This window comes from Dasypus novemcinctus, chromosome 8 (assembly GCF_030445035.2).
Source record: "Dasypus novemcinctus isolate mDasNov1 chromosome 8, mDasNov1.1.hap2, whole genome shotgun sequence".
Taxonomy (NCBI): Eukaryota; Metazoa; Chordata; class Mammalia; order Cingulata; family Dasypodidae; genus Dasypus; species Dasypus novemcinctus.
In genome coordinates, this window is record NC_080680.1 from 19,775,985 (window position 1) to 19,786,588 (window position 10,604).

At 41.6% G+C, this 10,604-nt stretch overlaps 1 pseudogene; it reads right to left on the reverse strand.

Moving 5' to 3' along the window:
- Positions 1-371: 371 nt before the first annotated feature.
- LOC111767207 (U1 spliceosomal RNA) lies at positions 372-499 on the reverse strand (annotated as a pseudogene).
- Between the last annotated feature and the right edge of the window lie 10,105 nt (positions 500-10,604).

Genomic DNA, 10,604 nt, shown 5'->3' on the forward strand with positions numbered 1-10,604 from the left:
AGCTGGTGCAGCAAGATGACGCAACAAGAGACACAGAGGAGAGAAAATAAGAAGACGTAGCAGAACAGGGAGTTGAGGTGGCGCAATAGAGTAATTGCCTCTCTCCTACTCCAGAAGGTCCCAGGATCGGTCTGGAGCTGCCTAATGAGAATACAAGCAGACACAGAAGAACATACAGTGAATGCACACAGACAGCAGACAATGGGGGGAATGGAGGGGAGGGGAGAAATAAATCATTTTTTAAAAAATCAATTTTATTGATAGATATTCATAAAGCATACAATCCATCCATCCCTATACTTCCTCTTTTTCCTTTTTTTAAAATCTTTTCTTTCTCTCTCTTTTTAAAATTTTCTTCTCTTATTTTTTTTTTTAAAGCAGTTGAGTTTCCCACATTTGGGGAAATCACAGGACTCAGCACATCCAGAGTGCAATGGCTAAGCCTCGCCCTGGAACAACCACCTTTGTGATCATGGTATCTCCCCTGCCAGGTAAGTATATATACTTCTGTAATCTAAAACTTTAAAAATAAAGTTTAGGGAAGTGGATGTGGCTCAGGCAGTTGGGTGCCCACCTACGATATGGGAGGTTCTGGGTTCGGTTCCCATTGCCTCCTAAAGAAGGTGAACAACACAGTGAGCTGATGCAGTGGGCTGGCACAGCAAGCTGATGCAACAAGATGGTGCAGTGAGATGACATAATGAAAAGACACAGTGAGGAAACACAATGAGAGACACAGCAAGCAGGGAGCTGAGATGGCTCAAGTGATTGGGTACCTCCCTCCCACATGGGCGGTCCTGGGTTTGGTTCCCAGTGCCTACTAAAAAGAAGGTGAACAGAGAGTAAACAGCAAGAACAAACAACAAGGGCGGTGGTGAAACATAAATAAATAAAATCTTAAAAAAAAAATAGAATTTATTTTAAAAGTTAAAACATGACTCTCATACAAGATAAAATGAATGCATGTCAAAAGTTTTATTCACTTCATTAGCTAATAAGGGATTCAATAAAAGTGTAAAGCTTGTTTTAAGAGTGTCTGAGGAGCACTGTTTATTTAGCTCATCAGGAAAGGCATTATGGGAAGCAGATTTGGCCCCACTGATAGGGTGTCTGCCTACCATATAGGAGGTCCAGAGTTCAAACACAGGGCCTCCTGATCCATGTGGTAAGCTGGCCCACGTACAGTGCTGATGTGTGCAAGGCGTGCCGGCCCACGCAGGGGTGTCTCCCCTGCATAGTGGAGCCCCATGTGCAAGGAGTGCTTCCCACAAGGAGAGCTGCCCGCATGAAAAAAGTGCAGCCTGCCCAGGAGTGGTGCCGCACACACGGAGAGCTGACATAGCAAGATGACGCAACAAAAAGAGACACAGATTCCTGGTGCCATTGACAAGAATGCAAGTAGATACAGAAGAACACACAGTGAATGGACACAGAGAGCAGACAAGGGGGAGGGTGGGGAAGGGAAGAAAAATAAAAAAAAATTTTTTTAAAGGCATTAAAAAAAACCAGGGACAGTGGATATAGCTCAAGCAGTTGAGCCTCTGATTCCCACATGGGAGGTCCTGGGTTCGGTCCTTAGTTCCTCCTAAAAACAATAAGGAACCAAAAGAAAACACCAACTTAGGAGAGCTGATGTGGCTCAGTGGTTGAGCGCCGGCTTCCTACATATGAGGTCCTGGGTTCAGTCCTTGGTCCCAGTACCTCAAAAAACAAATCCAGAAGTTAGATTAGTATGACTAGATTAGGTATAAACCTGGTTAATGGGCTCCAGGCAGTGAAATCACAACCTCTGGGGTTATCTTTTATGCCTGAGATTTTTAAAAAGATAATTTTTAAAAATTAACTTAAGCATTATAATGCTTGCATGTCAGTGAATACTGCTTATTGTAATCAGTTTTAATATAGTCAATAAAGAAGGCATGAGGAGAAGAAAAACTTAGAAAAGTTACGGGAGGACAGAGACGTTTTTACTGATCCTGGAGTGGGGAGTAGCTGAATCAGCTGCGCTTCCCTAGAAGAAGAGAGCACCTGCTACCGTCAGCCTAAAGAGGCGTCCAGCCAGCAGAGACCAGAAGGTCTCGGTGCCTTCAGCCCTGACAGAAACAACTTTTCCAGAGCTAGGATGGAAATCGGGACCTGTTTCAACACTCACAGGAAAGGAGCCGTCAATTCCGACGCATGCTGGGCTGGAATATTCACACTTCCTGACTTTTCTCAGGCCCATGTAGTGTTTTGGTTAAGAGGGAAAGATATTCTATACATCTGATAATCAAATACGGCCAAGCTAAGCCCTTTCAGACCCATGTTTTTAGTTAATGGGTTTATTAACGGGCTGGTTGAGAGAACTGAACCATTTGGTGTTTGGGAAAATAGGAAATATTTTAAATAAACACCTGGCATCTTTTCTTTCTTACTGCTGCTATGTGTCCAATTATTTTTAGAGGTAAAATGTCTGTGTGGCATATAATAATTTAATAGAAATTGTTTAGAAGATTTTTATAAAAGCCTAGCATCCAATTTTACAAAATGGAAAACAGTTATTTCCATCATAGCACACCAGTCCAAATACTATTTTTCCTTTATTGTTAGAGTCTTAGGTGTGATAGTTATCATGACCGAAAAGAATACATGCCATCCATACCCTCTAAAACGAGGGTTGTCAGATTTAGCAAATAAAATTAGCTTTTTTATTTGCTAAAAATATGTCCAGTTAAGTTTGAATGTCAGAAAAGCAATGAATAAATTTTTGGTATATGTGCCATGCAATATCTGGCATATATTTATGGTAAGTAGAGTAGCATCCCTTTCCCCCTAAGATGTCCAACTCCTAATCCCTGGAAACAGAATACAATCATTTTACATGGCCGAAGGGACTTGATATGATTTAGTGAAGGATCTTCAGAAGAGATTATCCTGGATTATGAGGATGGGCCCAATTACTCACAAGGGTCCTTATAAGAAGGAAGCAGGAGACTCAGGATGGAAGAGAAGACATGACAATGGAAACGGGTCATAGTCAAAGAGGGAAATATGAAGATGTTCCTGCTGACTTGAAGATGCAGTTGGGGCCATGAGCCAAGGAGCATGGGTGGCTTCTAAGAAGCCAGAAAAGGCAAGGAAATGGATGTTGCCTTTGAGCCTCCGGAAGGAATTCAGCCCTGCTGACACCTTGATTTTAGTGCAGTGAAAACCGTTGAATTTTTGACCTTTGTAAGGTTAAGATAATAATTGGGTGTTGTTTTAAGCCACTAACTTTCTGGTAATTTGTGGGAAACCAATAAAATACTAATACTAAAAAAAGTATTTGTTGTTTATCTGGCATTCACATGTAACTGGGTGTCCTATACTGAATCTGGCAACCTTCCCTAAAACATCTAAGCAGGAAGCTGTGTGATGTGGTAGAAAGCACCCGAAGGTTGGAGCCAGGAGACCGCCTTAGGCAAAACACTTCACTTGGGGCTCAGGATTCCTCAGGTGGAAAATGAGGGCTTTAGCCTGGATGACAGCTAAATTTCCCTCATGGCCCGCACAGCCATCTAAGAAATATTCTTTTGCCCATACAAAATAAATCAAACTAAAAGTGTCCACAGTTCAAGAAACTCTTTCATTTACGGCGTATGTTTATGCATTTGTGTGTTTATGAGTGTTGTTTTCTCAGAAGTTCTCCTTAGCCACTCGCTTCCAAGAGACTGGAACTCTACCCCTGCCCTGATCTGGATAACCCTTTTCCCCAACTCTGTGTTTGTCAGATGATAAGGCATGGTCCTGCCAAGTTGCTGGGTCCTCGTGCTTCTTTTCTCTCTCCTCACTGTAGGCTTTGGCACCTTTTTCAATCTCAGGCTCTGTGATAGACATTATGAGTCAACTACTGTATTAGTTTCCTATTGCTACTACTATAACAAATGACCATAAAATTGGTGGCTTAAATGCAACACAAATGTATTATCTTATAGTTCTGAAGATTCTAACCTAAAATCACGGTGTTGGCAGGGTGCATTACTTCCGGGGGCTCTAGGAGAGCACCTGTTTCCATGCCTTTTCTAGCTTCTAGAAGCAGCTAGCACTCCTTGACTCATGGGCCCCGACTCCATCCTCAAAGCCAGCGGCTTAGCATCTTCCAATCTCCTCCCTCTTAGCAGGGCCCTTGTGATTATATTAGGTCTACATGGCCAATCCAGGTTAATCCTTGTCTCAAGATCCTTAACTTAAACATATCTGCAAAATCCCTTTTTCAGTATAAGGTACACATTCACAGGTTCCAGGAATCAGGAGGACAACATCTTTAGGGGCCATTTTTTCTGCCTACCAACACCTACCCAATATCCATTCTCCCTTCTCCTTTGTAACAGAACCATAATTTTGTTCAGGGGGACAGTAGGCTTGGCTAAAGAATTTTATTTCTAAAGCTCTCTCGAAACCACAAGAGGTCATTAATAGAGTTCTGGCCCATGAGATATAGAAGTCTACTGGCCGATGAGCAGTAGAAGTCAGGCTTCTAGAAAGCTGCTGCTTTCCTGATTAAATGGAAAAGACTCAACTGGCTAATACCTATCTCCCCCTAACATTATATCTTCATCTTGCCTGAAAAGTCCATGTGATGCCTAGGAAGGTGGCTGCTAAATTGTGAACCTGAGAATGAAACTCCACACAAGAAAGATGAAAATGCCGAGGGAAAAGGATCCTCAATCCTTGCTGGTGTTGAGGCAATGGCACACTTGCCCCAGGCTGCCCATCTCCAGACTTCCTGTTACCTGAGGAAAAGGAAGGCTTTAATTGTTGAAGCCAGGATCCTCAGTTACTTGCAGCCAGACACAGGTTTCTGTTTAAATTCTCCAAGTGTGATCCTTGAGCCAGCAGCAAGGACCTCAGACACCTGGGAGGGTATTAGAAATGCAGAATCCTGGGGACCTACCCCGGTTCCGTTGGAGCTTGCAAAGGTCCTGGGGGTAAATAGTCCTGGGGGCTTCCACCCTGGGCTGGCTTGGTCTCTCTGGAAACAATTCTACCCTTGGGATTTATTGGAATATATTTTAAGCATTGGGAGGTGGGTGCAAAAGTGTATAGTATAATAATCAAATACATTTCTCCCCACATACCAGTTGTCTTTTTTTTTTTCTTTTAAAGATTGATTTTATTTCATTTCTCCCCCCTCCTCCTGCTGTCTGCTCTCTGTGTCCATTCACTGCATGTTCTTCTGTGTCCGCTTGCATTCTTTTCAGGCAGCACCAGGAATTTGGGTCTCTTTTTGTTGCGTCATCTTGCTATGTCAGCTCTCTGGGAGCGTGGTGCCACTCCTGGGTGGGCTGCGTTTTTCGCATGAGGCAGTTCTCCTTGCGGGATGTACTCTTGCGCATGGGGCACCCTATGCGGGGAGAAACCCTGCATGGCATGGCACTCATTGCACACATCAGCACTGCACATGGGCCAGCTCACCACACGGGTCAGGAGTCCCTGGGTATCGAACCCTGGACCTCCTATATGGTAGGCAGATGCTCTCTCAGTTGAGCCACATCCACTTCCCACCAGTTGTCTTGATTTAGATCTTTTCTTGTTTCTGCTTTAAGGTTGTATTTAATTATTAGTCAACTTAGGAGCTGCAGATCTATTTTATTCAGACACAACCAAAATTGATAAGGAGTTGAAGGTTGGATAAAATCTGGAGGAGGAAAACTGCCTGTTCTTTTAAAAATTCTTAGTGGTTTGTAAATACAACTGAAATTTCCTTGATGTCATTGACCACCCAGGTATATATAAATTCACTGAGACAGAGATTCAAAGAGCCCCTTTCAACATACTGCATTCCTCATTCCTATGAAATCTCTCAATTTATACATTTATATAATTAATGTTATAAATTGTATAGTAATTTCTTTTCAATAATTTCTATCAGAATAGCATTTAAAAATATGGAAGGTGAAAAGAGTCACAATGTTTCCTAGGGAACGGGGTTGGGGCTGAGGCGGGGAGTGGGAAACACCAAGGGAACAGGTCCTCCAATTGAATTTGCCCTCAAAACCGTTTTGGGGTGGTTGTTATGGAAGGATTGGGGACCTTGTGTATATATATATAATATTAAGATTTATTCATTTATTTCTCTCCCCTTCTCCCCCACCCCCCACCCCGGTTGTCTGTTCTCTGTGTCTATTTGCTGTGTCGTCTTCTTTGTCTGCTTCTGTTGTCGTCAGCCAGCGGCACGGGAATCTGTGCTTCTTTTTTTGCGTCATCTTGCTGTGTCAGCTCTCTGTGTGGGAGGCGCCATTCCTGGGCAGGCTGCACTTTCTTTTGCGATGGGTGGCTCTCCTAATGGGGCGCACTCCTTGCGCGTGGGGCTCCCCTATGCGGGGATACCCCTGAGTGGCAGGGCACTCCTTGCACGCATCAGCACTGCGCATGGGCCAGCTCCACACGGGTCAAGGAGGCCCGGGGTTTGAACCGCGGACCTCCCATGTGGTAGACGGACGCCCTAACCACTGGGCCAAGTCTGCTTTCCCCTCATATTTTTTTAATGTAACATTAAAAAAAATAAGGACAAAGAAATTAAAAAGTTAAAAATAAAACTGTTAAAAAAAAAAGATGTTTTGGGGTGTTTTTTGGTTGTTGTTTGTTTTCTGTTTTGAATGTTTTGAATATGCAACCCATTGATGAGCTTTGCAAATCAAAAGGTACAAAAGATTATACAGTGAAAAGTCTCCCCCAATCCCTCCCTCCAGCCACCAGGCTTCTCGCCCTCAAGGCAACTGCTGTTACCAGTTGTTTGTGTATCCTACCACATGGAACTTTGCATGTTGGAAGATGTTAAAAAATGTGGCTGAAAAACAAGAATGGTGTGTAGATTGCTCTGACTTATACTTGAGGGGCATAAATTAAAATTAATCTTTCCCATCATCCAGTTGCTTTCGGTTAAGATCTTTTGCCAGCATTCAACTTTTCTCTATCAGAGATAAAATACCTGTCAAGTAAAGAATCAAGAGTCTTGCCACCTACTCGCTGCAGAGGACTCGGGAGACAGCATTTATTAAAAAAGTCTGAGAGGAAGGCTCTGAATAAACATAAACTGTTGTTATAGCGGTATCTCTCTTCGATATAATTTGCATTGTATGACTTTCCCCCCACCCCTACCACACACTTTTTCTCCCCACAGCACCGCCTCTAGGGCGAGAGGTTAATAAGAAAGGGTGATTGATGTCGGCAAGACTGAGTAGGATTTTTTGTTTTCTTTGCCTAGAGCTTCCCAACTCATCTGTTCAAGGAACCTGGAATGTTTTCAAAAAGAGAATCACCTAATTGCATAACTTCTTAGTTGTGTGGCTTTATTTAATAATTAAAATGATTTTGCATAACTTCATAGTTGTGTGGCTTTATTTAGTAATTAAAATGATTTAAGAATGTTTTCCTTTTTCTATCTTTTTTTAAAAAAAGGATATTTTACATAATTTCTTCTTTCTACTTAGTAATATGTTATGGGCATCACTGTTTTGAGCAGCTTCATTGTATAGAATGATTGTTTGAAAATAAGAATGGCTACGGTGTTTAAAGATACCCATAAGGAGACTTGGTTCTCATGTATACAGACAAATCAATATGTATTTTTGAGGACATACTTACTGTATTCTTACAAACTGTCCTTCAGCAGTAAGTGTGAAATTAAATAGATTCAGAAGGAATTTGCTGGGACTTGAGAAATGCGGATGCTTATATAAATTAGAATGGTTGGGGAAAACTTGGTTTTGTCCTAGACCATTTTGAGTACACCAGGGAACTTACAGATAAATGAATAGACTTTTCTAAGAGATAAAAGCTTCTTTGCAAAGGTTCTAGGGGGAAAAAAAAATAAAACCATCTCTGGCAAGAGATATAAAAATCATAGGCAATTAAAGTAAATAGAAATTAACAGAGTTAGTGTATTTCCTTTTTAAACATAGCACATTCAATTACAGCACTGCTGGGCAGGATGATGGTTTTCCCCATCTCATTGGCTAGTATACAAAACCGTCATTGCCATGTACATTCCAAGTAAAAGGCAACAGCCTATAAAGATAGTAATAAGTTTATGTTCCTTTGTCCTTAATCTTAATAAAGCTAATCTCCCAGACCCAAGACAGTTCTAGCAATTAATGATTGCTTGTGGTTAATAGTTCTGACAAAGCCTTGGTTCCTTGATCCTCCTCAGCTGGCCATTAACCTCCAGAAGCTGGCCATTAACCTCTAAAAACTGTGAAATAAAAAGCAAAAGATCGTTTTACTGGTATTATGAATAAGGCTGTAGTGTTGTTTCATATTTGTATTTCAAATGTATGAACATGTCTCTCTCAGGATGTATTTATATGTGCAAGGTAATTTAGGTTTCTTTTTCCAGAATTTTCTTCTATATAAAAGAATGCTCTCTCCTAAACATGCTATGTATGTAGGGAAAACTATCACTAAGATCTGGCATACAAAAACATTCTTACTGGCCCAAAGAAGAGACAGTATAAAATCCACTTTTAGGGAAAAAAAAATGGTAGTATTTGCTTTTGTTTTTAATATGCCTAATGAATTTATTAAAAATTATGAGAGCAAAAATTGGATTGTAGGTTAGTGTCCCCTTGAAAATGGCAACATATGTTTCCCATACTCTTAAAAGTACTATCAAATATAGTTGAAACATCACATAGGCCAGTTTATTATTATAACCACAAATCATATTTTCACAGTAATTTGTTCTGATTTAGGAATTTTTCATAAGGAAAGATATGAAGTCTCAGTGGATCATTATGTAACTAACTGATTCAACACTCAATAGGTTTTACTCTGATTTTACATCTTGAGGCCATAAAGCTTATTAAATGCTGCTTCAAAACTTCCTTCCATGGTGGAAGCTTTGACTAAGTGAAAAAGCCCTTTGGGTTTTTTTCCCCTATAGTTTCCTAATTAGGGCTTCCTTATTACATCACAAACATTAATCACCACATTATCCAGTAACAGATCAGACTTACCTTATCTTTCAGTCCCTCATTAATCTACTAGTAAAGTTATGAGCTCCATTAATTTGGTTACGTTCAGAATGTCTCTCTGAAGCACAGTATATCCATTAATGGGGCCAAATAACCCCAAAAGCCATATGCCTCATCCAAACCAAAGATGCTTCTGAAATGGCAGCTTTAACTGAGAAACCTTCCCTGAACCACCTTCCACATAGGAGTCTTACAGAATATTTGCTCTAGTTATTTATTTATTTTACCATATTAGCAGAAGCAAAATTCTCTGAGCAGGATCAAGTTTGCATCTTGCAGAGACCAAGCCATCTGTTGTTATCCAAGGCTGTTTTCCACTTGGAATGCAGGGCCAGCCAGTTGAGAAGGAATGTGAACTCTTCCTATAGTGTATGATCACCCCATTAAGTAGAGGGAGTGCCGCAAGTCCCTTGCAATCCTAAACCAGCCAGCACTTCCTGAACACCTGCCCCGAACACAAATGTTCCCTGCATGAGTGACAGGGAAAATGGCAGTGCATCAAGTTCACCTGGCAACGTCCACGTCCCTGAACTTGGCCAGTTCAGATGCAGAGCCCAATGTGATTCTGCATGAGCACAAGTCGGGGAAAGGAAAGACCCTCCCATGTATTCACATACCCTGTGGGCCTCTCATAAATGCCTGTCATACAATGGATTTAGGGCAGCGGTTCTTAACCTTTTGTGTTCCATGGACCCCTTTGCCAGTCAGGTGAAAACCACAGACCCCTTACTAAGTGCACACTATACTGTGCATTGTTTAATAAATATATACATCCACACCAACATGTCCCCGCAAGAATAATGTTTTGTTTTTCTAAAATTTCAATTCAAGCTCATGGACTCCCTGAAATCTTTCCACAACCTCTGGTTAAGAACCCCTGATTTAGGGAGTGTGGAATTGTCTTTCAGAACAATAGAGAAAGAAGTCTCTGAGTTTCTCATTTTACCTAGGAGTTGAATTGACTGGATTAGGCAGTTACTTTTGGCATTCTGTCCTTCTCAAGAATAATATATGTACTTTAGCATGCCATTTTCTGCTGGAGGATATATAAATGAATAAACGGTTAAGGTATATATTATATACATATGGTGTTTATTATAAGACTCATTTAAGACAACCTAAATAAATAGGCATGCTCTCAAGGAATTTTAGGAGATTGGAAAATATTTTCCTGAAAAGGCAAATAGTGAAGTCAATTAATACTTTGTCTAAAAATGACATCTGGGGAAACGGACTTGGCCCAGTGGTTAGGGCGTCCGTCTACCATATGGGAGGTCCGCGGTTCAAACCCCGGGCCTCTTTGACCCGTGTGGAGCTGGCCATGCAGCAGCGCTGATGCGCGCAAGGAGTGCCGTGCCACGCAAGGGTGTCCCCCGCGTGGGGGAGCCCCACGCGCAAGGAGTGCGCCCGTGAGGAGAGCCGCCCAGCGTGAAAAGAAAGAGCAGCCTGCCCAGGAATGGCGCCGCCCACACTTCCCGTGCCGCTGACGACAACAGAAGCGGACAAAGAAACAAGACGCAGCAAATAGACACCAAGAACAGACAACCAGGGGAGGGGGGAAAATTAAATAAATAAATAAAGCTTTAAAAAAAAAAAAATGACATCTGGATA